The 27,512-nt window shown below is 46.6% G+C and overlaps 1 protein-coding gene across 3 annotated transcripts in view; it reads right to left on the bottom strand.

Annotated features, from left to right (window-relative positions):
- Positions 1-27,512, bottom strand: part of PTPRN2 (protein tyrosine phosphatase receptor type N2) — a 1,109,078-nt gene that overhangs the window by 401,248 nt on the left and 680,318 nt on the right. The window lies entirely within an intron of this gene.

The raw sequence follows: 27,512 nt of genomic DNA, 5'->3' as shown, positions 1-27,512 counted from the left end.
TTCAACCGTGGCTGATCAAACTCTATGGTCTAGGAACCAAAATGCAACTGATCTGCTCTGGCCCAGAGAGCAGCCCTCAAGATCACCGAACAGTCGAAATTACACAAGCTGCGTTCTTTAATCACAGCCTCATGAAATTAGACATTAATAACCACAGAGACAAAACTCTGCAATCAGCTGAGCTTAAACACATGCCTTCTAGGGATGACTGTTTGGCCTTGTGGTTGAGACGGGTTGGTCCCCTAATCCACCCCGGACCCCAGCTTCCTGCAAATGCAGACCAAAGGAGGCAGCGCTGATGGCTAAAATAGTTGGGTCCCTGCCACCCACACCGGAGGCCCAGAGTGATGAGTTCTTGGCCTGGTCCAACCCTGGCATCTGGGTGGGGCATGAACCAATGGATGGAAGATCTCTCTCTCTCTCTCTGATTGTTGTCCAACTCTTAAATAAGAAAGCACCTTCCAATATTTTATATAATTATTATTCTCAGTAATACAGGTTAAAGAATAAAATGAAACCGTACGTATGGAATATTTAGGAAATGATGGTAATGAGGACTTTATAAACCAAAACTGTGGGAGAGAACCCTACCACTCACCAGACTTGCATTTGCACACTGAACACCTCACTCTGACCTTACAGAGCAGGGAATTAAACTAGGCATTCCGTTCAAGAAGTCAGAGTAGCTGGCGCCGCGGCTCACTAGGCTAATCCTCCACCTTGTGGCACTGGCACACCGGGTTCTAGTCCCGGTCGGGGTACCGGATTCTGTCCCGGTTGCCCCTCTTCCAGGCCAGCTCTCTGCTGTGGCCCGGGAGTGCAGTGGAGGATGGCCCAAGTGCTTGGGCCCTGTACCCCATGGGAGACCAGGATAAGTACCTGGCTCCTGCCATTGGATCAGCGCGGTGCGCCGGCCACAGCACGCTGGCCACGGTGGCCATTGGAGGGTGAACCAACGGCAAAGGAAGACCTTTCTCTCTGTCTCTCTCTCTCACTGTCCACTCTGCCTGTCAAAAAAAAAAAAAAAAGTCAGAGTAAAAGAGCCTACCAAAATATTGAGGGTAGCAGCAGAAATTAAATAATGAAGATATAAATTAAAAAATTATAAAAAGAAAACAGGATTGCTGAATAAATCCAAGAGTTTGCTCTTAGGATAAAGAAAATACATACACTTTTTGTAGAAGTTATATTAAGAAAAGTAGAGCATCTTAAACTCTAAAAAATAAAAAAATGAATTATGAAAGGAGAAATGACGACAGGTACAGTGGGAATGAAAGAGCTATAAGCCTGCAATCTTATTTATATATCTATGGAAAAGAACTTGGGACCCTTAAAAAGTGAGTCACGAACAAAGAAAACATAAATTACTAAGCTGATGAAGATCGGAGAGAGAAATCAGAATAGATAACCAAGGAGAAAATTCACGGTTTTCAAAGACATTTCCTTCAAGAAAAGTACTAGGGATTGACTGTGATATCAAAAATTCTTTCAAAACTTCAAAGAATGAGCGGTTCTTACACCATGGAGCCCCGGGAGCCCGTGAGGCGGTGCCGTCGGGCTGGGCTCACAGCGGATGAGTGCGGGCTTGCTGGTGGGGCCTCACTGTGGCGTGGAGGCCTCCCTGGCTGGTTGGCTGGTGGCCCGCTGCTTCCCCCTGCCCTTTGGGTGTGAAGTTCTGCCGCAGGACAGATGCTGCCACATGGGAAACCTCCCACGCCCCGTGCTAAGCACGTGTCTCATCATGCCATTTGATACGTCAACAGGGAAGCATCAGTCACATGGATGGAGCCAGCGCGTCTTTGACCAAGGGGCAAGGAAATCAATCGACGGAGAAGTGAGGTCTTCCCAACAAATGGTTCTCAAATACCTGGATGTCCACATGTAAAAAAGTGAATGCGGACACAGAGCCCCACTCAACACTAGGACCATGGTGAAATTCCAAGCCACACAAGTTGTAGAAGATGCCTAGGGTGACATCTAGGTCACTTGGGTTTGTTGATGGCCTTTTAAGCACAATACTAAAAGCACAATCCATGAAAGACAAATTGGTAAGCTAGACTTCACTGAACTTGAAGCCTTCTGCTTGGTGAAAACACTGTTCAGAAAATGAAAATCCAAGCCACAGACTGGGAGAAACAATATTTACAAAACATCTATCTATAAAAGAGCTATCATCCAAAAATATGCTAAGAACTCCTAAATTCAACAATAAGAAAAAGGCAAAAGACCTGAACAGATATTTTGCCCAAAAAAAAAAAAAAAAAAAGTGGCACATAAACCTATGGAAAGAGCTCAATATCAAATGTCCCTAGGCCACTGCAAATTATAACACAAATGACAACTGGTGCAATGATGGTTGCACTGGAAGACAGTCTGGCAGCTTCTTTAAAAACTAACCACCCTGTTGGTATACAATCCAGCAATGACACTTTTTCTTTTTACCCAAAGGAGTTGGAAATCTATGTCCACCCAAAACCTTGTATGCAGATGTGTACAGAGGCTTCAATCACAGTTGCTAAACTTGGAAGCAACCAAGCTGGCCTTCAGGGCCAGAGTTGAGAAACTGTGGCACATCTTCACAATGGAATGTTATTTAGCACTAAGAAGTGGGGCACTACCAGGCCGGGAGAACCTTACGTGGAACCCTAAGTGCGTTTGACTAAGCAAAATAAACCAATCTGAAAGGCTCGCTACTGCAATTCCAATTATATGGATTTCTAGAAAGGGCTGAACTGTGCACGGAGTCAAAAGGTCAGTGCTTGGCTGGGACTGGCGGGAGGCAGAGGCGAAGACATGGAACAAGGACTCCTTGGGCAGTGAAGCCGTTCTGCCTGATGCTATCATGGTGAGTACATGGCCTCACGTGTTTGCCTAAACCTACAGAATACACATCACCGCAAGTGAACCCTAAGGGTGGCCATGGGCTTTGGTGATCAAGTTGTGTCAGTGTAGGTTCATCCAGGCAACAGATGTGCCACATCTATGCAAGACGTTATGAATAAGGGAAGGGGTGTGTGTGTGTGTGTGTGTGTGTGTGTAAGACAGGGTGTATAAGCACTTTCTGCTCCATTTTTCTGTAAATCTGCAACTGCTCTAAAAATGAAACCTATTGAAACTAAAAAGGTTAAGAGTCACTTCTTAAAAAAAGATTGTTTTCATTTTACTTGAAATGCAGAGAGAGACAAAGACACAGGCAGAGATCTTTTGCATTTTAGTCTACTAGTTCACACCCCAAATGCCCTCTTCAGGCAAACCTGGAGTTGGGCTAGGCTGAAGCCAGGAGCAGAAACTCAAACTGGGTGTCCCAGATGGGTGGCAGGGACCCAAGTACTTGAGCCATCACCTGCTGCCTCCCAGGGTGCACACTAGCAGGAAGCCAGAATGGAATGTGGAGCCGCAACTTGAACCCACACACTCCGATAGGGGACTCGGGGGCCCAAGCAGTGGGTTCACTACCACACCAAACGTCTGTCCCAACACTTGCTTTTATTGAAAGTACAGCTGTCCCTGGGTGGATGTTCAGACACATTAAAAACCGTAGGCAAAGGGCATTCTGAGTAGACAAAGAGTATTGCTGCCAGGAATGATGAGGACAGTTTTGAAGAGAGATTATTATTTTCCAACTCAACCACCTGCTGTTCATTCAACATCTCGCCATGGGACTTGTAATTTTTAAGAACTCAGGAACAGGAGCAAAGAAGAAGAGGTGACTTGTAGAAGGGCTTAGTTTTGGGGGGTGTCCTCTGCTGTGCCATGGAGCCTTGCGCTGCACCCCAACATGCAGCCAGCCAAGTAAATGGAAAAGAAAAGAGGAAGTTGGATCAGTCCTGTATTGGTCTTATAATCCTAGAGTTGGCAGTTTTACCAACTTTGTAAAACTGGAACGACATTGAAATTTATGGGTGGAGCACGTAAGGAAAGCACTTGGACCCACAGCTAAGTACTGATTTAAGCAAGAGCAACATTCTCTTTAGTTGGATGCAAATTAGCAAATATGATTTGGCTTCCGTGGCTCTCTCCATCTGAGCTCCTTTGCTGGGGGAGAGCAGAGCACTTGTGCTAAGGTTGGGTTCTCTCCCTTCAGACTGCAGGAGGCGAGCCATCTTTATTATTCATTAGCAAGTACCACGTCATGTCATTACTGCAGCACCGCCGGAATCAGCCCGAATTGGGAAAACGTTTTCAATATTTCAACTGACTGCTTCACTAAGTCACAAATAACAGCTAATCCTTAAGGTCATTCACTTACAAAAATCTATTTACTCTGCTTTGGAGCAAAATGGAAATATATATTACAAATGATGCCACCAGAAACAGGCGGCTCTGGACCCAGTCTTCCCCATTGTGTCCTGTCCCTGGTAGTTAAAAAAGAATTCTTCCCTCTCCTTCAAGCCATTTTAATAAAGACCCCAGAGACTGCTTATTCAGGTGAACACGTTTATTTGTAACCAGTGTTTAATGTGAAATTTAGCCTAAACTGTGTGGGTTTCAATGAAGGTCTATAAATAAAACATTCTGGGTTTTTCATCTTCATCCCAATACCATGCACCACACAACATTAGAGCTGCAGTTCCACTGGGAAATTTTTCTAACCCCAGCCTATAAAAATCACATAAGTCACCAAGATCTTTTCCTACAAGCCAGAATAGGTAGAGTGGGAGCAGTTGGCAATTGATTATTATGCCTGTAACTGAGAAAAGAATAGGTGGGCATGTCAGAACAGGGGGAAGGGGAGGGCAGGCCTTTTGGGGATCACACACACACACACGTTTCTCAAGGCTGTGGCTGCCGAGGCTCGGACATGCTAGCCATCATCAGAGGCCATGTGAGACATCGGGCTGTCATTATTTGGGAAATATGCCAAGAGCACCATTCATATGTTTGTCCAAGTGCAGGACCCTTACACACTCCAAAGACCAAGCTCAAGCTGTATCGGGCAAAGTCATTGACTGTCAGGCCCTCAGCCAAGACAGAAAAAAACCCAGAGCAGAGAGGTTGTCACTTCTGCACGTGGCTCTCACCGGTAGAAATGCTGACCCCAGCAGCCAGTGAGAGGAGACTGTGCAGGATAAAGTGAAATCTTTGCCGTCAGTGACGGAAAGTGTTTTTAAGAATAAACATTGTTAGTACAGGATGTGAGCGATCACATCACGTCTCCATAGCTCTTCGGTAAGACACAGAGATTTTAGTTGAGCTCAGCAATACTGAATGATTGGTCAAACAGTGACGTCATTCTCAGGCAGGATTAAAGGCTCACTTCCTTGAATTAGGGGAGAATGGCTTGCTGAACCATTGTCCTGTTTGCTGTGGACCACACTTCTGGTAGAGTTTTCAATTCTGGACAGCACTATTAAGAGGCCCTGTTGGCAACCCTTGGCGGGTGGTTGGAATAGAAAGGTTAAAGGTTATGTTGGGGAAGGGATCCAGGGAAGGGGTCCATAGTAGGCCAACAGTCTTGCTCATTTCAGAAGGCTAGTGGGGGGGGTGGGGAACTGGGTCATCACATCAAGTCCTCCCCACCTGGCGGGGGGGGCAACGGAGAATACAAGGCCAGAGTGGGTGCAAGGGTGTCGGGCAGGGTCTCTGGGGCTCCTGAGGGTGGCTCTCATGGAAACCACCTCACCTTTTTTCTTCTTCTTTCCTTACAAGGGAGAATTCTCTCCTGAAGCATCTTAAAGAATAGCCCTTGGGATTCAAAGCCAAGGAAGTTCCCTTGGATCAGCAGCTGATGGGACGAGCCGAGCTGGGAGAGCAGTACGGTCGTCCATCTGCGACACCGCAGTCCAGCCGCTCCTCCACACGCCTGTCTGACCCAGAAGCCTCCAGGGGCTGGCCCCACTGGGATCCAGAGCCAGGGCTGTTACTGACCACGAGCCATGGCTGGCCCTGCCCTGGTGGCAATGCTTTGCTTTCTGGAGCTGGAAAGATGTAACGTGGAACCTCTACAGCAGATGGGATGAGGCCTCTATTTTATTCTGGTGACAGAGGGATAAGAACTTCACGCTTCAGTAGATTTCAGACTGGCTATGCCAGTTTGGAAACGGTACCTCTTGCTGTTTATATTTTACTCCCTCTCTCATCTGACTTTACATAGCTAACGACACACAATTCTCACTGTCTTTAGGTGGTGGAAACAGTTCAGCTTAAATCCAAACAGGCACCAGCACCTGTTTAAGCACCTTGCATCGGTAGGCTGAATTTCTTCCAGAATCTTCCAGAACCCTGAGATTCAAAATGCTTTTGTTGGCCATGTTCAAACTGTGGCTGTCAAACAGCATCTCCTGAGTTCAGCTTCCTAATGGCCCCTGTTACCAACCCAGACCTATCCTTGATCCCACTCTCTACAATTTCCTTTAGCTGGAGGCAAACGCTGCCTATGTATGGGAGGTTGGCAGTTGTCTTAATCAGAGACAAGTGGAAACCACAGGGCCCAAACAGCGATTCTTCTCCACCTTTCCTGTGCATGGTAACCACCGGCATCTTGCTAAAATGCAGCTCCAACTCAAAAGTCTAGAGTGGGACACACAATCCTATACTTCAAGCCAGATCCTGGTCCAGATCATATACAGGTGCGAAGGAGAAACTAGCATTTAATCGTGGTACCCTGAAACAATCAGCAGGAAATGAAATGTCATTAAACAAGGGGGACAGATCAGAGGGAAATATGGGCACCCATTAGAAGGATCAGAAAATACTTCCATAGATTTTTTTCTGGGTAATCCCAACGCTACTTCTTCCAGAGATAAGAGGATTATTTCTCCACAAAATATATTTTATGATTTTGTTGCAGTCCTCAAGATGTGGACTATAATTATGGCAGATTGGTATAGACTTTATTGGCTCTTGAGTATATATGTGATGCAAATGAATGGATTTGCTATATATTTATATATCTCTATATTTGTATAGAAAGATACCACTAAGTCATAGTCATAATAAGTGGATAAAAACCATTGGACATCTCTTTGTGCCAGGTTCCATATTAGGAGATTTTATATATATATACACAGATTCTAAGTTCACATGAGATAGTCACTGTTCAATAAAAAGTCTGAGAGGGCAAGAAACAACTGCATTCATCTGGTTTAATCCCACTTAGGTTACAGCAGCAGGAATGCGGGGTTTTCCCAGGGCCACTTGATTTCTGGGCAGCAGACCAGAATTCTCCCAAGTCCCAAGTTCCACTGCACATACTCCAGTGCCCCTTCTGGGAGCCACATTTTGTAACAAATGTCCTACAGTCAATTTAAAACATTGTTCCCTTGCTTACTGCCCAGCCCTGGGAGGGGGGAAATTCTTGCCTTCAGCTCTTGTAGATCATTCGATCTGACCCTGCTAGAAACCCTGCAGCCCCCAATTGCTGTTGGGTAAAAGCTGTGTCCTTTGCACCCAGAACTCTGGTTCCAGGGACCCCCATACCAGCACCCTGCCTGGAAGCAAAGCCTCAAAGGTAAAATAAATTTGCTCCTTATAGTGGCTCCCCGCACAGAGCTGGGTGCCCAGACCCAGCTCGGAGGCTCGGCTCTGGGCCACTGTCAGCCGTCTCTCAGCCCGAATGACGTGCAGCAGTGTAAGAGGGCCATTCTGCACACTGTTGTGAAGAGCCGGTTGAATCACACCAGAACCATGCCTGCACAGGAAGTCCGGGATCCACACAGGGGCCGCCTGGGGGTGAGTGGCACCCTCCAGGGTGGGATCTGCCCCTCTGTGCAAACCAGCAGACTCTGTTACTCCTGCTCGTGTTTCACTGGGCCCCAGGTCCCAAACAGGGGTAGCACACGGAGTGCTAAGTGTCAGCAGTGAACGTGAGGACCCTCCTCACTAATGTCTGACCACAGGTGCAGCAGAGTAAAATGCCCGGGGACTCCCCTGCACGCAGGTCCTTCCAGCTGCAGTCCTTCACAGCTCCTCTGCAGGGCGGATCCTTTCTCAGGGTGACAGCAGGTGGATTTAGGTGCTGTAAGCATTGAAATGCTTGTCACTTCTCCCCCATGTGAAACCTTGGAGCGTGCGAGCCAGCCAGCCATCCCTTGTGAGTTCGGAGGGCTCCTGTAGAGAACCATCCTGTCTCATTCTCCTGCTCCCAGGACCCTGCTGTGAAGCCCAAGACACACACCAGCATCATCGCTTCTGGCAGGGCATTCCTTGGGCAAAGGGGGAGCTGGGCCCCTTCCCAGGGTGCCAGCCTAGATGGAGGCCAATGGAGAGCATGAAGAACAATGCGGCTTCCGTGACTACACACAGGACAACTACCATGATAAATGAAATGCGCATGTTATGTATATAAATATGATGTGAGACACCAAGAAAGACAGAGACAGAGAGAATGAACTCCCCAAACACTTGCAACAGCCAGGACTGGGCCAAGCTGAAGCCAGCAGTCAGGACCTTAACCCAGGTCTCCCATCTCCCACACGGGAGGTAAAGACCCATCTGTCTCAGCCATCACCTGCTGCCTACAAGAACACATGCTGGGGGCTGGCGCTGTGGTGTGGTGGGTAAAGCCACCGCCTGCAGCGCCGGCATCCCAAATGGGTGCCGGTTCAAGTCCCAGCTGCTCCACTAATGATCCAGCTCTCTGCTGTGGCCTGGGAAAGCAGAAGAAGATGGCCCAAGTGCTTGGGCCCCTGCACCCACATGGGAAACCCAGAAGAAGCTCCTGGCTCCTGGCTTTGGATCGGCATAGCTCTGGCCATTGTGGCCAATTGGGGAGTGAACCAGCGGATGGAAGACCTCTCTCTCTCTCTCCTTCCCTCTCCTTCTCTCTCTGTGTAACTCTGACTTTCATATAAAGAATAAAATAAATCTTTCAAAAAAGAACACACATTGGCAAGAGCTGAAATCCAGAGCAGGAGCAGGAAGTCAAACACAGGAACTCTCATGCAGGGCACAGGTGACTCACCTGCTAGGACAAGGCTTGACCCTGAAATTTGTATTTCTAAGGGAGTGTTAAACATTCTTTTTGGCTGGGGCCAGCGACATGGCTCACTAGACTAATCCTCTGCCTGCGGCGCCGGCATCCCATATGGGTGCCAGGTTTTAGTCCTGGTTGCTCTTGCTCCTCTTCCAGTCCAGCTCTCTGCTGTGGTCAGGGAGTGCAGTGGAGGATGGCCCAAGTGCTTGGGCCCTGCACCCCATGGGAGACCAGGAGAAGCACCTGGCTCCTGGCTTCGGATCAGCGCAGCGTGTCAGCCATAGGGGCCATTTGGGGAGTGAACCAATGGAAGGAAGACCTTTCTGTCTCTCTCTCACTGTCTAACTCTGCCTGTCAAAAAAAAAATTCTTTTTGGCTAATCAACATATCTGGATGTCCCTCCTATGCATCAAAGCTTTTGTTCTTTTTTGGCAAGAGGCAGAACCAGCTTCCCCCAGGTAAGCTAAGATGCTGGCTTTCCTCCCTCTCCCGACAGTGGCAATGCAGTCACGTGACACTGGATGTTCCCGCCAGCACTTTGGGAAGGGAGCCAGAGGGAAGAGGAAGAGGGAGTGGGGAATTCTTCCTGTAGCTGTGGGAGACACACCGAGATGGGGTTTCTAGAAGCCGTGGTGCTGAGTTCAGTAGCACAGGATGCTGCACCTGGTGTTGAGTAGCGGCGGCCATGGCCAAGGACAAGCTGCTCAGAGCCTGTTCCCTACCTCTCTATCTCACAAACATCTTTATCTTTCCCTAAACATAGCTGCTATTTAAGCCAGGTTTGTTCTGCTTATCAGCAAGGGCTAGGACTGATACAAGATACATGGGCTGAGAGGACAGTGACTTCAGATAACCGTCCACGCTCCTTGCCAAGGGAGCTGTGTCCAGTGGACAGCTGTGTGCATAGCACGGAAGTGTGTGCAAGTTTAGGGCCTGAGAAGAATCACTAGGCCAACAGACACTGGGTAATTTTCTTTGCTCTTCTACTCGGCATCCAAGCTTTCTCGAAACCAACGTTGAATGGGTACTTAAAGAACAACACTTTGAGCAGGAGGCAGACAATCAGTCCAGGGCTGTTCTCAGCAGGTGCACGCATGTGAGTGGACCTAAAGTATTCATTTTTTTAAAAAAATTATTTATTTGAAAGGCAGAGCTACAGAGAGAGAAAGAGATAGAGGTTCGTGCCCCTGGCTGCTCCACTTCAGATCCAGCTCCCTGCTGATGTGCCTGAGAAGGTAGCTGAAGATGGCTAAAGTACTTGGGCCCCTGGCACCCACGCTGGGGACCTAGACGAAGCTCCTGGCTTCAGGCTGGCTCTGGGGAGTACACCAGCAAATGGAAGATTTCTTTCTCTCCATTGCTCCCTTTCTCTCTGTAAATCTGCCTTTCAAATAAATGAATAAATCATTTTTTAAAAACATGCAATTTTGACATATCTCAAAATATGAAAAGTTACAGAAAAGTTATAAGAATATCATACCAACACATATTTTCTTCATTCAAATCTCCAATGTTAACATTTTACTATAATTTATTCTCTCTTCCAATCTCTCTCTTTATATTTATATTTATATTTGCATTTTTATTTTATTATTCTGAGCCATTTGAAACAAAGTTGGATACATGGTATCTTTTTAGCCCTGAAAATTTTGTGTTTTTTTTTTCCCTAAAAAACATTCTCCTACACAATCATAGTACAATTATCAAAATCAGGAAATAAACACTGATAGAGTACTAATACTTAGTCCATAAAATTTATTCAATTTGTCCACTGAACCAATTATTTTATATCAGAAGTCCAGAATATGTATTGACAGTCAGAATTGGGAATAATCCTGCAGTGTTTCTCTTTCCATAATAATGACATTTTTAGAGTGCAGATGAGTTATTTTGTGGTATGTCCCTCAAAGGAGTTTGATGTTGCCTCGGGACTGCATTCGGGTTTTGCATTTTTGGTGTGACTATCACAGAAGTTACACTGTGTGCTTCCCAATGTATCACCAAAAGGCACACGGGTTGGTTTTACCCACTATGGCGATATCCGTTTCATCATTTGCCAGATTTCTTCATTGTAAACATTATTATTTACCATTTAATTAATACGTATCTTGTGGTGAGATCCAGATTGTTCCTCAGAAGCTTCCTCACCCATTCCACATTTTAGAGTGCATTGGCGATCTGGGTCAAGAATTATTACAAATGATGCTAGTGGAGTGTCTGAATCCACCTGGCTCTGCTTCTTATTCCAGCTTCCTGCCAATGCACACCCTGGGAAGCAGCAGGTGATGGCTCAAGTACTTGGGTTCCTGCCATCCCTGTCGAGACCAAGATGGAGTTCCAGACCCCTGGTTAACGCCCAGCCCATCTCTGGCTGGTGTGGCCATTTGAGGAGTGGAGCATCAGGTGGAAAATCTCTTTCTCTTTTCCTATGTCTGCCTCTCTGCTTTCTGATTTCAAAAATTAAAACAAGATCTATGTGATTTTAATATAAAGAATTCTTCACATATCAAATGTGAAGAAAATTTTAAGTGCTAATAGCCATGGATGGCAAGTATGAATGACATACCTTTCATTCTTACTTCAACAGAGTAATTGGGGGAGGAAAGGGGAAGGAAATTGGAACAGACAGAAGTAAATTGGCACACCAGTTTACCTTGACACCATCTGTATGTAAACAAACACTGGACTGGAAGTTTCTGGCACATAGACTTTTTTTCCTACTTAGCAAAATACTCCATCTTTATTTTTGTTATTATTTCTTAGATACAAAGTTATTTCTATTTCCTACTCTTGTCTTCCCCTGCCCTGCACAGAACCCCCTGCAGACTCACTGGAACATACATCTTTCCTTGGCAATAGATGAACAGAGAATTCCAGGTGCACCAGATTCTTGCTATGCCACTGAGCCTGCAGAATATGTCATTTTCTTTCAACATTTCATCCAAAGCACCCACTCTGCTGCCTGGTTCAGGGACTGTCGGCCATGTCCTGGCTCTTTGTTCCCTCCTGTACATGGCTTTCCCTCTGCTCTCACTTCCGTTAGAAGTATTTCCTTTGGCATTTTGCATAGTACAGGTCTATATTGCAGGTTCTTTCATGAAGGGTTGACATGAAACTTGTTTTATGTCACCCTGATTTTAAAGAATATTTTTTGCTGCACGTATGACTCTGCATTTTTCTCCTCCTTGTAGAATTTTAAAGATGCTAAGTTGTCTGGCCCTTGCCCCAGGGCAGCCACACACATGGCCGCTCCCACGCCAGCTGCACCCACCTCAAGGCTCCCCAGAGGCAAACAGATTCCCAATGAGTTCTCCACAAACTTTGAGTCTGGCTTGGGGGGATCAGACTCCATCTGCCTGGGGTGGAACACACACAGGCAGCAGCTCTGGGAATCCCCCAGCCTCTGTGGACAGGACAGCCTAGTGGGATTGAGTGGTTTTTCTTGCATTCCTTATCTGTGGGAGGCCTGTGTGCTGAGATGGTGAAAATGCAGTGACTGTGTAAGAGGGGGCAGGGTATATCTGGGATTCTGGGCAAGCTATGGGTGCAGAGCCCACTCTGGGAATTCTTTGGTCACCAGGGCTGCTCACTGCATCTGGAACCATGAACACTAGGAGCTCTGCGCAGATCACTCATGCAGATGAGTGTTGAACACACTGGGGACTAACACCCAGGTATTGCTCAGCTTAAAGGAGAGGAAGGGAGAGACCAGCAGATGTGACCCCCTCCCCTTTCTGTTAATGAGAGGAGAGCTGCCACCCCCAGGTCGGGTGATACCTTGGATGCTCAGTCCACCCTGGAGCACTGAACAGAGCTCCCTGACCACACCCAGCACATGGTTCTGGGTATTCACTGAAAGTGCAGACACTCCACTAAGCCACAGAGGCACAGTACAAAGATAAAAGCCATCATGGGGGAAAACAAAACAAAACAAAACAAAACAACAACAACAACGAAAAACAACAAAGTATCTCCACAAATGCCAAAAAAATGCAGCAATTCAAGAAACAAAAATAAAAAGTCAACATGATGCCTCCAAAAGAACATAACACTTCAATACTAGAATGAGAAGATGAAAAGACTGGTGAAATGCCAGAAACAGAATTCTAAAGATTAATCATAGGACTTCTCAGAAGCAAATCCATGACCTAAAGAAAATTATTTGTGACATGAATGAAAATCTTTCCCATGAAATTGAAATTTTAAAAAGAAATCAAAATGAAATATTAGAAATGAAGAACTCAATAGATCAAATAAAAAATGCAGTCAAAAGCCTTAACAGCAGACTTGGCAAGGCAGAATAAAGAATATCCGACCTAGAAGATGAAGCTTTGGAAATCCAACAGTCAGACCAAAAACACCAGAAGAAAATAGAAAACTTAAAACCAGTGTTGGAGATTTATGGGATACCATCAAATGACCCAATATATGGGTTATAGGAGTTCTTGAAGGTGTGGAAAAAGAGAATGGAATAGAAGGCCTATTTAGTGAAGTAAGTACAGAAAACTTCCCCAATTTGGAGAAATAAAAGGATGTCTAATACAGGAAGCATATAGAATTCCTAACAGACACAACCAGAAAAGATCATCACATGACACATTGTAGTCAAACTCTCCACAGTAAAACATAAAAAAAGATTGTAAAATGTACACAAAAGAAATGCCAGATTACTTTTAGAGGATCTCCAATTAGACACACAGCTGACTTCTCATCAGAAACCCTACATGCCAGAAAAGACTGGAAATAAATAGTCCAAGTCTTAAAAGAAAAAAACTGTCAACCAGAATACTGTACCTTGCAAAGTTCTCATTTGTGAATGAAGGTGAAATAAAGACTTTCCATAACAAACAGAAATCGAAAAAATTCGTTGACACTCATCCAGCCTTACAAAAGATGCTTAAGGATGTGCTACACACAGAAACACAGAAAGATCACCATCACTATGAAACAATGAGAAGGTAGAAAATCTGCCCCCAGAAGTGGTACAAAAGAAATCCAAAGTAAACAATAGGAATACTTATGGAAAAATGTCAGGGCAAAGTTATTTATCAATAGTCACCCTGAATGTAAATGACCTCAACTCTGCAGTTAACAGATACAGACTGATTGAATGGATTGAAAAAAAAAAATGACCCATCTATTTGCTGCCTACAAGAAACACATCTCATCAACAAAGATACACACAGACTGAAAGTGAAAGGATAGAAAAAGATATTCCATGTTAACGGAAACCAAAAAAGAGCTGGTGTAGCCATCCTAGTAATTAAACAAAATAGAGTTTAACACAAACACTGTTAAGAGGGACAAAGAAGGACACTATGTGGCGATTAAGGGATCAGTTCAACAGGAAGATGTGACTATTATAAACCTATACGCACCTAATTAAAGGGCACCTAGCTATTTAAAAGAAATGTTAAGGGATCTAAAGGGAGACATAGACTCAAATACAGTAGTAATGGGGGATTTCAATACCCCACTTTCAGTATGGACAGATCAACCAGATAGAAAATCAGCAAGGAAACAGCAGTTAATCAATACTATAGAGCAAATGGACTTCATGGATATCTACAGAACTTTTCAATCTACAGTTGCATAATACACATTCTTCTCACCAGTGCATGGAAATTTCTCTAGGATAGATCATATGCTAGGCCATAAAGCAAGTCTCAGCAAATTCAAAAAACAGAAATCATACCATGTATGTTCTCAGTCTACACTGGGATAAAGCTAGAATTCAACAACTCAGGAATCCCTAGGTCATATGGAAACACACAGAGACTGAACTGCATGCTTCTGAATGAATAGTGGGTCATAGAGGAAATCAAAAAATTTCTGGAAACAAATGAAGATGGCAACATATCATATCAAAAGTTATGGGACATAACAAAAGCATTATTCAGAGGGAAGTTTATAGCAATCAGTGCATACATGAAGCAATTGGAAAGGTACCAAATAAACAAGTTATCAATTCATCTCAAAGACCTAGAAAACCAACAACAAACCAAACCCAAAATTAACAGAAGGAAAGAAATAATTAAAATTAGACAAGAAATAAACAAAATTGAAATGAAAAAAATATAAGAAATTGGTGAAATGAAGAGCTGGTTTTTTGGAAAAAAAAAAAAGAACAAAATAGATACACCATTGGTACAACTAACCAAAAAAAAACAATAAAAAAAAAGAGGGAGAAAAGCCAAATCAACAAAATCAGAGATGAAAAAGGAAACATAACAACAAATACCACAAATATAAAAAGAATCATCAGGAATTACAACAAAGAGCTTATGCCCACAAAATGGGAAACCAAGAAGAAATTGATAGATTCCTGGACACGTACAACCTACCTAAATTGAGTCATGAAGACACAGAAAAGCTAAACAGACCCATTATCAAGATTGAAATTGAATCAGTAATAAATACTCTTCCAACAAAGTAGAGCCCAGGACCAGATGGCTTCACAGGTGAATTCTATCAAACATTTAAAGAACTAATTCCAGTTTTTCTCAAACTATTCAAAACAATTAATGGGGTGGAAACTTCCCAAACTCTTTCTGTGAAGCCTCCTTTACCTTAATTCTTAAGCCAGAAAAAGATGTAACAGAGTAAGAGATCTATAGACCAATATCCCTGATAAACATAGATGCAAAAATCCTCAACAAAATATTAGCCAATCAAATCCAGTAACACATCAGAAAGATCAGTCACCTGGACCAAGTGGGATTTATTCTGGTATGCAGGGATGGTTCAACATTTGCAATAATCAATGTGATACATTACATTAAAAAATTGAACAGGAAAAACCATATGACTATCTCAATAGATGCAGAGAAAGCATTTGATAAAATACAACATCCTTTCATGATGAAAACATTAAGCAAATTGGGTATAGAAGGAACATTCCTCAACACAATCAGGGCAATCTATGACAAACCCACGGCCAGCATTCTATTGAATGGGGAGAAGCTGGAAGCATTCCCCTTAAGATCCAGAACCAGACAAGGATACCCACTGTCACCATTGCTACTTAACACATTACTAGAAGATTTAACCAGAGCCGTTAGGCAAAAAAAAGCAATCAAAGGAATAGAAATCAGAAAGGAAGAAATCAAATGTCTCTATTTGCAGATGACATGATTCTTTATACATGGGATCCAAAAAAATCCACTGAGAGACTATTGGACCCATAAAAGAGTTTGGTAATGTGGCCAGATATAAAATCAACATGGAAAAATCAAAAGCCTTATATACACAGACAATGTCACGGCTGAGAAAGAGCTCTTAAGGTCGGTCCCATTCACAATAGCTCCAAAAAGAATCAAATACCTTGGAATAAATTTAACCAAGGCTGTCAAATATCTCTACAATGAAAATTACAAAACACTAAAGAAAGAAATAGAAAAAGACATTAAAAATAGAAAAACATTCCGTATTCATAGATCAGAAGAATCAACATCATCAAAATGTCCATACTACCAAAAGCAATTTACAGATTTAATGTGATCCCAATCCAAATACCAATAACATTCTTTGCAGTTCTAGAAAAAATGATGCTAGAATTCACATGGGAACAAAACAGACCCTGAATAGCTAAAGCAACCTTATACATCAAAAACAAAGTCAGAGGCATCACAATTCCTGATTGCAAGACATACTACAGGGCAGTTAGAATCAAAACAGCATGGTACTGGCACAAAAACAGACTTGTAGACCAACGAAACAGAACAGAAACCCTAGGAATCAACCCATGCATCTACAACCAACTTATTTTTGACAAATGAACTAAAATCAATCGCTGGAACAAGGACAGTCTCTTTAACAACTGATGGTAGGAAAACTGGATCTCCACATGCAGAAGTAGAAACTAGGCCTCTATCTTACAGCTTACACAAAAATCCACTCAAAATGGACCAAAAACCTAAATCTGCATCCCAATACCATCAAATCATTAGAGAACATTGAGGAAACTTTGAAAGACATTGGCATAGGCAAAGACTTCTTGGAAAAGACCCCAGAGGCACAGGCAATCAAAACCAAAACTGACAAATGGGACTACATCAAGCTGAGATGCTTCTGCAATGCAGAAGAGAACAATCAGCAAAGTGGAGAAGGAACTCACAGAATGGGAGAAAATATCTGTAAACTGCACAACTGATAAAGCATTAACATTCAGAATTTATAAAGAGCTCAAGAAATTCAACAACAACAAACAAACAATCCAGTTAAGAAATGGGCAAAGGACTTGAACAGGCATTTTTCAGGAGAGGAAATTCATATGGCCAATAGACACTTGAAAAAAATCTCAGGATCACTAGTCATCAGGGAAATGCAAATCAAAACCATGATGAGGTGTCACCTCACTCCAATTAGAATGGCCCACATACAGAAATCAACAAACAACAAATGCTGGTGAGGATGTGGGGAAAGAGGTACCATGATATACTGTTGGTGGGAATGTTAACTGGTGCAACCACTGGGAAAGATAGTAGGGAGATACCTCAGAAATCTGAATATAGACCTATCATACAATCCAGCCATCCAACTCCTGGGTACATACCCAAGCCAAAAGAAATCAGTATCTGTACAGAGTTATCTGTATCTGAAAGAGTTATCTGTAACCACATGTTCACCACAGCACAAGTCACAATAGCTAAGATATGAATCAACCTAGATTTCCATCAACTGATGACTGGATAAAAAATTATGGTGTATTTACACTATGGAGTACTACTCAGCTGTAAGAAAAAATGAAATCCTGTCTTTTGCAACAAGATGTTCTCAACTGGAAACCATTATGCTGAGTGAAATAAACCAGTCCCAGAAAGACAGATACATTGTTTTCACTGATCAGAGGTAATGAAATATAATGTATTGAAGTGAAATAGACATTTTGACAATGGATGATAGTTTGTAGCCCTTGTCTCTTTCATTGAGGAACAGTGTTTTGTTTGTTTTCTCTACATACTATTTGTTGAACTTTTTTATTTAGGGTAGCACACTGGCCATCTCTTGCAAATCTACACTTAGATTCTTTTTTCTTTTCTTTTTACATAATCCAAGGAATCATAAGCCATGCCAAAGCCAGTTGTCTGAGAATGGCTCCTAGATTCAAACACAAAGATGACACCAGTATGATCTTTGCATGTTGGCTAATTTTCCCTGAATTTCTGTCTTTGGAACTGGTGACTTCCCAGGGTGAAGGATATTGATGATCACTTGTTTCCACCCAAGTCATCAGACTGACATTCATGATGGAAACTGGCTCACAGGCAGCCAGGGAGGAACAGGGCCCTGCTGGGCATTTTGAATGGTGCAACTTAGGAATCCGGCCATAGCCTACTGCTTGCTTTGTAAAATCTGAGATAACTGTGAGTCATGAGCACCTGCTTCGTTTCTTTTGGGGTGTGCAGTTATTCTTACAGTGTGAATTAACACAGTGCTGACATGTGCATTTTTTTTTTTTTTTGACAGAGTGGACAGCGAGAGAGAGAGACAGAGAGAAAGGTCTTCCTTTGCTGTTGATTCACCCTCCAATGGCCATTGCGGCTGGTGCACCTCGCTGATCTGAAGCCGGGAGCCAGGCACGTCTCCTGGTCTCCCAAGCGGGCGCAGGGCCCAAGGACCTGGGCCATCCTCCACTGCACTCCGGGGCCATAGCAGAGAGCTGGCCTGGAAGAGGGGCAACCGGGACAGAATCCGGCGCCTCAACCGGGACTAGAACCCGGTGTGCCGGCGCCGCAGGTGGAGGATTAGCCTATTGAGCAGCAGCGCCGGCCTGACATGTGCATTTTGTAATGCAAAAGCGAGTGAATCCCACATTGGCCACTGCAGTACATGCATACATATGCGTCCTACTTTAACTTTTGACCACATTTTTCCTGGACAAGAATGCTTAGTCTTTATCACTGAGTTTTAGTCCTGCTACCACATGAAAGTCTAAACAGACAGGAAAAACTATTTTGCCTCCACTACTTAACACAAGATTGAAATTGCCTGAGCTACAACTCTTGGTTTTCCTTAGGCGACACACACTAGGTCACCACCCATATGGCTTCCCGAACCAGAATCTACCGGACTACTTCCTGTCCCCTCTCCTATGTCCAACCATTTCACCAAATCCTATAGAGGGTCCTCCTGATAGCTATCAACCCCTCCCATTCCTTTCTCTTCTTCTGAGCCATCTTTGCCTGAGATTGGCACAGAAATTCCGGTCAATCTCACCTCTAACACCTCTTCCACTCAGAAGCCAGGTCAGGATTCTCCATGCAAATCTGAACACAGGAAACCCTGGGTGACCTCCTCTAAGGGTTCTCTGAGAGTCCTCAGGTTCTCCTGCCTCTCTCAGCTGTCTTGCACAACGGGTCACGTGGACTTCTACTTCTGGATCTTTCCGCATATCTTTCTTTGCCTCTTGCAGAGTGTTTTCCCATCTGCTTCTCTCATCCCTCTGTCAAACCCTTCACCGGGGAAACTGCAGCTCATTACTCAGAACTCTGCCTGAGCTGCCTTCTTAAGGAAGCTCTCCCTAAGGCAGAGGTTCAGGGCGGATGCTTCCTGCACATGGGAGGCCTGGGACTCTTCTTGGACATCCGAATATGAGCAATATGAAGTCCCAACCAGTGACTAGGCAATCTTAGAAAAAGTGAGCTGGCTTCAATGCCAAGGAAGGGAAGAGGAAAAGAAAGGCTTTGGAGGTGGATGCAGGATTTTTTTTTAAATTGAGCATGTAGGGGCCTGAGCCATTACTGAAATGAACAGAGAAGTGAAATGATTGAAGAAATGAAAAGGAGTGTGAATCTGTGTATGCCTCTGGTGTGGGAGCAGATCATGCTGGCTTCTATCAAGTTGTTCTTGTCTGGTGCAACCCTGAGACAGAGGAGACACCCACAGGAGTCTGATGAGAAAATAACATCATCCAAGGCAAGGCATCTCATGACTTCATGTTCTGGCAAGAACACTCCAGAGTGACTCTAGAAAGCGAGAGTCAACCCAAGTGTCTCACCTTCTACACCCTGGAGAACGCGCCTTTAGAAGTCGGGTTGGTCACTGGGACTTGTTAGTCCAAAGGTTTTGCTCCTGACCATCACCAACCACTGAGAATGTGCCACAGCCTTCCTATGCTTCGGTTTGAGTCAGGGGCTGATGGCTCATAGAAACAGAAAAAGATGAATGGATGAATCTCTGCAGAGAAGCTGCGAAGTCCGCCTGAAAATTGCCATGCGTCTCTGAACCGGTCTTCCCCTGCCCTCTTGCATTCTGATGCTGGGAGCTGGGCAATCGCCTGTGTTCAGCAGGACCATTTGCAGCCGCTGGGACCTGCACACTTAATAACTATTTGACACTTTCCCTGCTCCCTCCAGCTTTATTTTCCTTTGACAATGTCAGGCTAGAATGGACAAGCAGTGTGACACGGGGAGCTGCTCAGATCTGAGCAGAATGCATGTGGGGCCATCTAAATATGTTTTTAAGGCATCACTCGAAGCCCAGCTGTTCAAAGTGAAGAGCCACTTTTGGTGTGGAGCGGAGCGCTCTGGACAGAGGGGGCCGCTTCAGAGCGGGCTCCTTGCACGGGCTGCCAAATGCACACACAGATTATGTTTTATGAAAGGCTTCCTCTGCTTTGAATGGTTGACTGTTTCAGAAAAATGGGAGCACCCACTGGGTTGAAAATTCCATCTTAACCAAAGTGAACATGCAGGGGAAATACAGCGCTCAGGCAGGAGCCGCCACGAGGAGGTGGATGTGTGTGCTGCCCCCAGCAGGTTGGCGTCATCTGCTGCTGGACCCGAAAGACACCTGGACCTGCTTGGGTGACCCTGGTCAAAGGTCCTAAATGCACCTGCTCAGCCAGGGTGACTCAGGAGAGGACAAAGCAGAAAGCAGGAGAAACAGACCACATGGTCAAAAGAGCATCAGGCTCAGCTGTGCCAACTGGAATGCTACTGATGTGCCCCGGCCACGTGCCTGGCACAGAGCTTAGAACTGTTGCTACTTTCCCTCGGGGCGGGGGGAAAGGGAGACCTAGCACAGCTGTCAGTCATCTTAAGGCCACACGACAAAATGCAAAGGCAGGATCTGAACCCACGTCTGTCTCACACCAAAGACCTCAATACTCAATATCAGACCCACCAAGTCAATACATGAAGTATTTAATTGTTTAAGCTGTTCAATCAAGGTTGCTGGGGGAACTGTTTTCCTCAACCTTCTCTTTAATGTCAAGGGTATATCATCTTTCTGATACTCTAAACCCGTTTTTTTGTTTTTTTTTTTTTTTTAAATGGAAATAGCCAGGGTTGGAGGCTTACCCGTCAGGTGGGATGCTCCAGCTTTGAACAGAGAAACAAAAAGACTGCAAATCTGTAGGCTGGGCCCACAGAAAACAGTCTGCCTGTGTCAAGATGCTCACGTTGGCACAGAGGGCAGAGGCAGATGCTTCAGGAACACCAGAGGAGAACTCTTCACGTCTCCACAGTCCACAAATGCCAGGAGACAGATTTTTTCCTTCCTCCCTCCCTCCCTTCCTTCCTTTTTTTTCTCTCGCTCTCTTACTCTCTCTCCCTCTTTCTTTTTCCCATTCTCCTTCACTCCTTTCTCCACTCTTTCAAATCGCAGAGAAAGAGGAAGAAAGATCTTCTGTCTTTTGGTTCATTCCCCAAATGTTCACAACATCCAGCGATGAGCCAGGCCAAAGCCAGGAGCCAGAAACTCGACCTGGGTCTCCCACGTGGGTGGCGGAGACTCAGCTCTTTGAGCCATTACCTGCTGCCTGCCAGGGTGTGTGCTAGCAGGGAGCTGGGACTCAGTCCCAAGCAGTCCAGGATGGAATGCAGGTGTCCCAAACAATGCCCTAACCATTACACCGGCTGTCCCACTGTTACCATTCCAAACACTCAGCAGCTACTTCGGGTTGCTTTCTGTCACACTACACAGCGTCCACTTGTGCATTCCATCGTCACAAGAAGCCCCAGGACCATGCTATCCAGAGGCTCTGGCTGCTGGCTACAGAACAGCAAGCCAGAGCACCCTGGAGACCAACTTCTTCCTCCGAGTGCTGACTGTTATGGGGGGAGCTTACCAAGTGTGAGGAACCGCTCTGTGGACAGGGCTGCACCACCAACAGAGGGCACAGACTACATACGAACCAAATCTGCCCAAACCAGTAATCTCAGAATGTGTACAGACGCAGGGCCCATTGGCCTCACATTGGTGTCCACCACAATGGCGGGGCAGACTTGGATGCAGAATCCCACCTCCTGAAGTCTTGCTCAGGCATTCCGTCTGGCAGAGTCTGTGATCTGTTTTAATCCGGGGGCTCTGGGATGTGCTTATGCTGTTGCTGGTTTTGCAAAACCCTTGAATGGATGCATGTGTCTGGCCACAGGCACTGCCTTTTTCCCAGGAAGGTACGGGTTGACGTATTCATGTCTGCAAATGATACTTGGATCTTCTGGCCATGGTAGCCACTGCACGTCCAGGCTCTGGTACACAGCAGGTGAATATTGGAAGCAAGAATGAACCAATGAACCAAGTAGAGGAGGGTCTCATTGCATGGATGACAGACAGAAGGGAAGGCCTACCCTGTGCCCATCAACCCTAGGCACAGACCCCCTCTGCTTTTCCTTCCAGTCACCACCCTCAGCGCTTCCGACCCACTGCTCAGTCACCAGTAACGATGTCCAGGACTTAGCTCTCATTCAAACCCTGCTCCTGATGGAAATGTGGTTGTAGATTTTTTCCTTTCCCCTTCCTGTTTTCATTATTAAATGTTATAAAGTCTGTATTCCTTACTTTCAAAGAAAACTCTGTCTTGCCCTGGAGAGGCAGACCCATACGCAGCAGGCGCTCAAACATGAACATACCGGAAATTAAAAATAAAGAGGCCAAGAGATCCCTGGTGTTATAAAACAGCTAAAACTCACCCCCTGTGACCTGGGAAGTGATTCAGCACCAGACTCCCAGCACGGCGGCGGCACACAGAACCACTGTCACGGAGCAGGGCTGTGCCTCCTCTCTGCTTCTAGATGATACAGTTGGATCAATGATCAATGTGACAGGTGCACAGTGACCAGGTGCAAACGCATGCGCTCTTGACACCCCATGCCCATGTTTGTACATATATGTCTGTAGCACGAAGGGTCTGCAAAGGTTTGTGGATAAACAGAATTAAGTGATAACTTTATTTTGGTGCAAAAGAATTTTGAGGTATATGCATGGTTTTTCATGCCTATGAACTTTTGGAAGACCCTCGTATACAATCTCTCCATCACACTACGACCAGGCCTGGCAGAGCTGACACACGGGAGGCGTGCCTCCTAAGACTGGCCTGTGTTCCAGGGGATGCTGCTGACACGCACCTGTGTCACTGAGTTGGCTTCTCCTTCCCGTCCCTTTTTCTCTCTTGGAATCCCCTCTGCCTATGTTCATTTGCTTGTGCTTGGGGAAGGTCCTCGTGAGTGTGAGAAGGAGCAATTGCTAAAAAAGGCAACAAAGGATGGGTGGTGGGGGGGGGGTTGAATCTTTTGAGCAAAGCAGGGACTTGGAGATTCTTAAGATCGGGCACACTTAGCCGGGCCTCGGCCCCTCAAGTGGCAACAGGTGGGCTTCTGGGGACAGCTCCAATCACCAGCTGTCAGAGACCAGGCCTCAGAGCTCACCCTTTCTCACAGCACACAATTGCTCTCTGGCAGGACTGGCTCCGGCCAGCAGGGACCAAGGCAGGGACAGCGGATGGTGGGGCTTGCTGGCTCCGCCCCCTGGGACTCCGCCCTCCCCCTCACTTGGTGCTACATCTGACTACGGCCAGACCTCGGGCTGTGCTCTCTTCTCCAGGAAGCATTCTGTCTGGAGACCTGGGAAGCCTAGTGACAGAATCACAGCCACTTTGGTCTCCAGGTGGCTGTCTTCCTCAGACAAGCTCCCAGTGTCTCTGGGCGAGACAGTGTGACAGTGTGTGTGTTGGGGGGCGGGGCTGACTCTGACCAGCCCCCAGCAGAACCTGCCTGTTCACACACACCTGAGCGTGAGTCCAGCTGTCTCCCCAGGACAGAAGACCCTGTGTCTGCCTTCTGCTACGTATGACACTGGTGTGGCCCACTGAGTTCTCTTTGGCTGTTGATGAGTTGATTTTACTAGTTTTTCCATCTCTTTCTACACAGCTCTCGGGAGCCCTGTCCATCTTCCGGAGTCGTTTCTCCCCTGTCGGGGGCTGTGTTATCTTCCCAGCATGAGCACAGCACACAGAAGCAGGTGCAGGCACAGGCTCCCGCTGTCCCACTCACTTGGACTACAGTGTGGGTCCTGTCCTCCCCCAGGCCTGGCTACGGCAGCCCCACACACTCTGTTCCCTCGCTGAATTCACCTTCATTTCACAGGGACTGTTTCAAAACACAGACTTCCCTACAGCACTCAAGCGCAGGAGAGTTTTGGGAAAGTGCAGCGCGTCTGGGAGGGAGCTGGCTGGGAGCTGTGGGGCCTGGGCTCATCAGAACCTTCTGAGAGATGCGACTTCAAATGGCAAGTGACACTGAAATTCGCTCTCGCCAGCCACATGTTCTGACATTCGTAAGTTCTCCACTCCTCCATCCCCCACGGAACGCTTGGTATTTGAATGCATAAAGAGCTCTCCCAGGCACTTGGGAGAGTTTGAAGACAAGCAGAGCCTCCCGAGGGGCCCACGGTCAGCAAGAGAGTGACAGTACATGCATGAGGTGCTACTCCTATGGGGTGACAGTTAGGGCTGCAGTGGATTCGGCCTGGACTGGTCAGTTTGTCCTGGCGCGGTTCCAAACGGTGACAGGCAGTCCTCTCCACACACAGCTGGTAGTCGGTCCCCTCGGGCCTGCTTGCCTCACTGTGAGTGCTTTGCAAGCGAGCACTACACTTCATCCATGCAGGAACTTCCAGCCCCCAGCCCAGTGGGTGAAATACAGAGGAGCTCAAAAGGGTTGGCCAGTATGGGCCCCTCTGAGGATGGGGCCAACAGTTCTACAGAATGGAGTAGAGGGACAGCCACTGTCTGGGACCACCCACCCACCCAGCCCCTTTCAGGGGTCAGAAGCCACCCTGTGTTCCTTCTTTAAAATTTTTTAAAGCTTTATTTATTTATTTGAGAGGCAGAGTTACAGATAGACAGAGGCAAGGGGAGAGAGAGAGAGGTCTTCCATCCGCTGGTTCACTCCCCAAATGGTTGCAACAGCCAGAGCCACTCCGATCCAAAGCCAGGAACCAGGAGATTCTTCCGGGTCTCCCACGTGGGTGCAGGGGCCCAAGGACTTGGGCCATCTTCCACTGCTTTCCCAGGCCACAGCAGAGAGCTGGATTGAAAAAGGTGCAGCCGGGACTCGAACCGGCACCCATATGGGATGCTGCCACCGCAGGCAGAGGCTTAGCCCACTATGCCACAGCGCCGGCCCCCACCCCGTGCTCTTGAAGATGCAGTCTGGAGGGGTGGGGCGCCAGCGGTGCCCACCAGGATCTGGCTGGCTTCCGAGGGTCTCAGGCGCCGGGGGCTGAGTTTGGGAGGCGGAGGTTTTAACGGCCACTTGACATTCTTGGGGCGATGGACACTTTCAGAAACTCAGTTCCTTCATCTGTAAAATTAAGGGTTGTGTGAAACAATTTCAAGGAGCCCTTCCAGTTCAAAGGATCTAAGAAATAGTCTCTCTCACGTCTGGGTGAGCTCATAGACAGCCGTCCCACGCAAATGCACGCCGGCCACATCTGGGTCACCCACCAGCGGCCGAGGGACTGGGTTCGGCTCCAGGTGCCTTGGACGCATCCAGCTCCGGCAGGGCTGCGGGCTCCAGCTGGACACCGTTTCTCTCTGACAGCGCGGAGGGCTGGTTGTGAGATGGCGGAGGAGAGCACTCGCGGTCTGCAGTGGAATTTCTAGGAAGCATGCCGCAATTAAAAAGCTGGAGGAGAGAAGCTCATTTTCTCAGTGGTCCTCACCGGTCCCGTGTGGATGGCTTTGACCTGCCTTGCCAAGAGGTTAGTCCTAGCATGGAGAGCCTGCAGCGCCACGAAATTACGCACAGTGGTGCACCGACAAAACCTTTTCTGTCAAAGTGTTCTTCCCGGCGGCACGGTAAACAGCCTCTCAGCTCCCCGGCCCTGCGGTCCCGAGGGGCGCAGTGGTAGGCAGGTTGAGCCCACCAGTGAGGGCCTCTGCGTCTTAACCCCAGTTACTCCTGCGTCCCAGGACTGGGTTTCTCCCTGCTGTGACCTCTGACCTCGCCGCAGGTGGCGGGCGGCAGGTAAATCAATTTGGTCGTCGTAGGATTCTTGAAAATGGCTTTGCTGTGAATTTTTATTCCACCAGACACAGAATGCTATGCGAAACTACTTCCTGGGGCTGTGTATCACTCAGCTCCTTCTCAGAATGACAGGGGCGGTTAGGGCATAGGTAGAGGTCAAGATCAAGAACGGCACGCGGTTGAGAGATGGCCCCAGGTGGGCAATGGGGGTCACTCCAGGGTCCCAGCCTCCACCTGCATCCTCAGGACCAGGTGTGCCCATCAACAACAGGAAGCTGAAATTCGCTAAGCTCCTCTGAGTTTACCTGTGTGTCTAGCAAACACCTCAAACTCAGCATCTCTACCCCTCTCCTGTCCTCCCCAGGCTGTGCCCCCGTGATGCCAGCCCCTCACCTTCAGAAAGGGGGCGTCAGAGCTGTTGGAACTCTTCCCTCCCTCCATTTCCCCTCTTTGCATTCCCATGATACTCGTTCGCTTCACCTCTGGCCCTGGCTTGAGTTGCTGTGACCTAACTCGGTCCTGGTCTCCACCAGTGTCAGCATTTGCAGACCCTCTGTCTCTACTCATGCAACACACACACACACACACACATACACACACACTCGCTGGAGCGGGGTTGGGTGGGGGAGGCCACACCCAAAGGATAATAGGGGTTCCAAGATGTCTGGTGCTCTTTAGACTTATTGAGGATCCCTACAAGCTTTTGTGTCTGTGGCCCTCTGCCTACCTGTAACTCTGCCTCTCAAATAAATAAATAAAGCTTTTAAAAATTTTAAAGCAGAAGCACAGGGTGGCTTCTGACCCCTGAAAGGGGCTGGGTGGGTGGGTGGTCCCAGACAGCGGCTGTCCCTCTACTCCGTTCTGTAGAACTGTTGGCCCCATCCTCAGAGGGGCTCATGCTGGCTCATGCAAGCAATATGTCTATTGCTGTTTACTGTAGCAAAACTCAAAATGTGTGGATGTCATCTCATTTGGTATAGAGATAGCAAAAATATTGTCTTCACCGAGTTATACCATCTGCATGATAATATGCCCTTCTGTCTTCACTTAAAACAAATGGAGAAGTTTTTAAGGTATAAGACCACGTAAGTACACGTTCCACTGGCTGTGAAAATGATAGTGTCACAGGCCCTTGAGATGGTCCACTCATGGAAACCCACAAGAAAAGGGGAGAAGGTGAGTACCCAGGAAATAGGCTTGTAGCTTTGCTAGGAACACATGGGGCCCTGCAGACCCATGCAGACCCCGCAGAGCACATAGGGACCCCAGGAGTCCCCGGACAACACTCGGAGGGCAACTGAATTGGACACAGTTTCTAGCCTAAAATCAGTGACATCCAACAGAGT

Source organism: Oryctolagus cuniculus, chromosome 7, assembly GCF_051225735.1.
Source record: "Oryctolagus cuniculus isolate XC-2025 breed Fujian yellow rabbit chromosome 7, ASM5122573v1, whole genome shotgun sequence".
In the NCBI taxonomy this organism is placed as follows: domain Eukaryota; kingdom Metazoa; phylum Chordata; class Mammalia; order Lagomorpha; family Leporidae; genus Oryctolagus; species Oryctolagus cuniculus.
The sequence above is the reverse complement of the archived record's forward strand: the minus strand, read 5'-3'. Positions and strand labels throughout refer to the sequence as shown.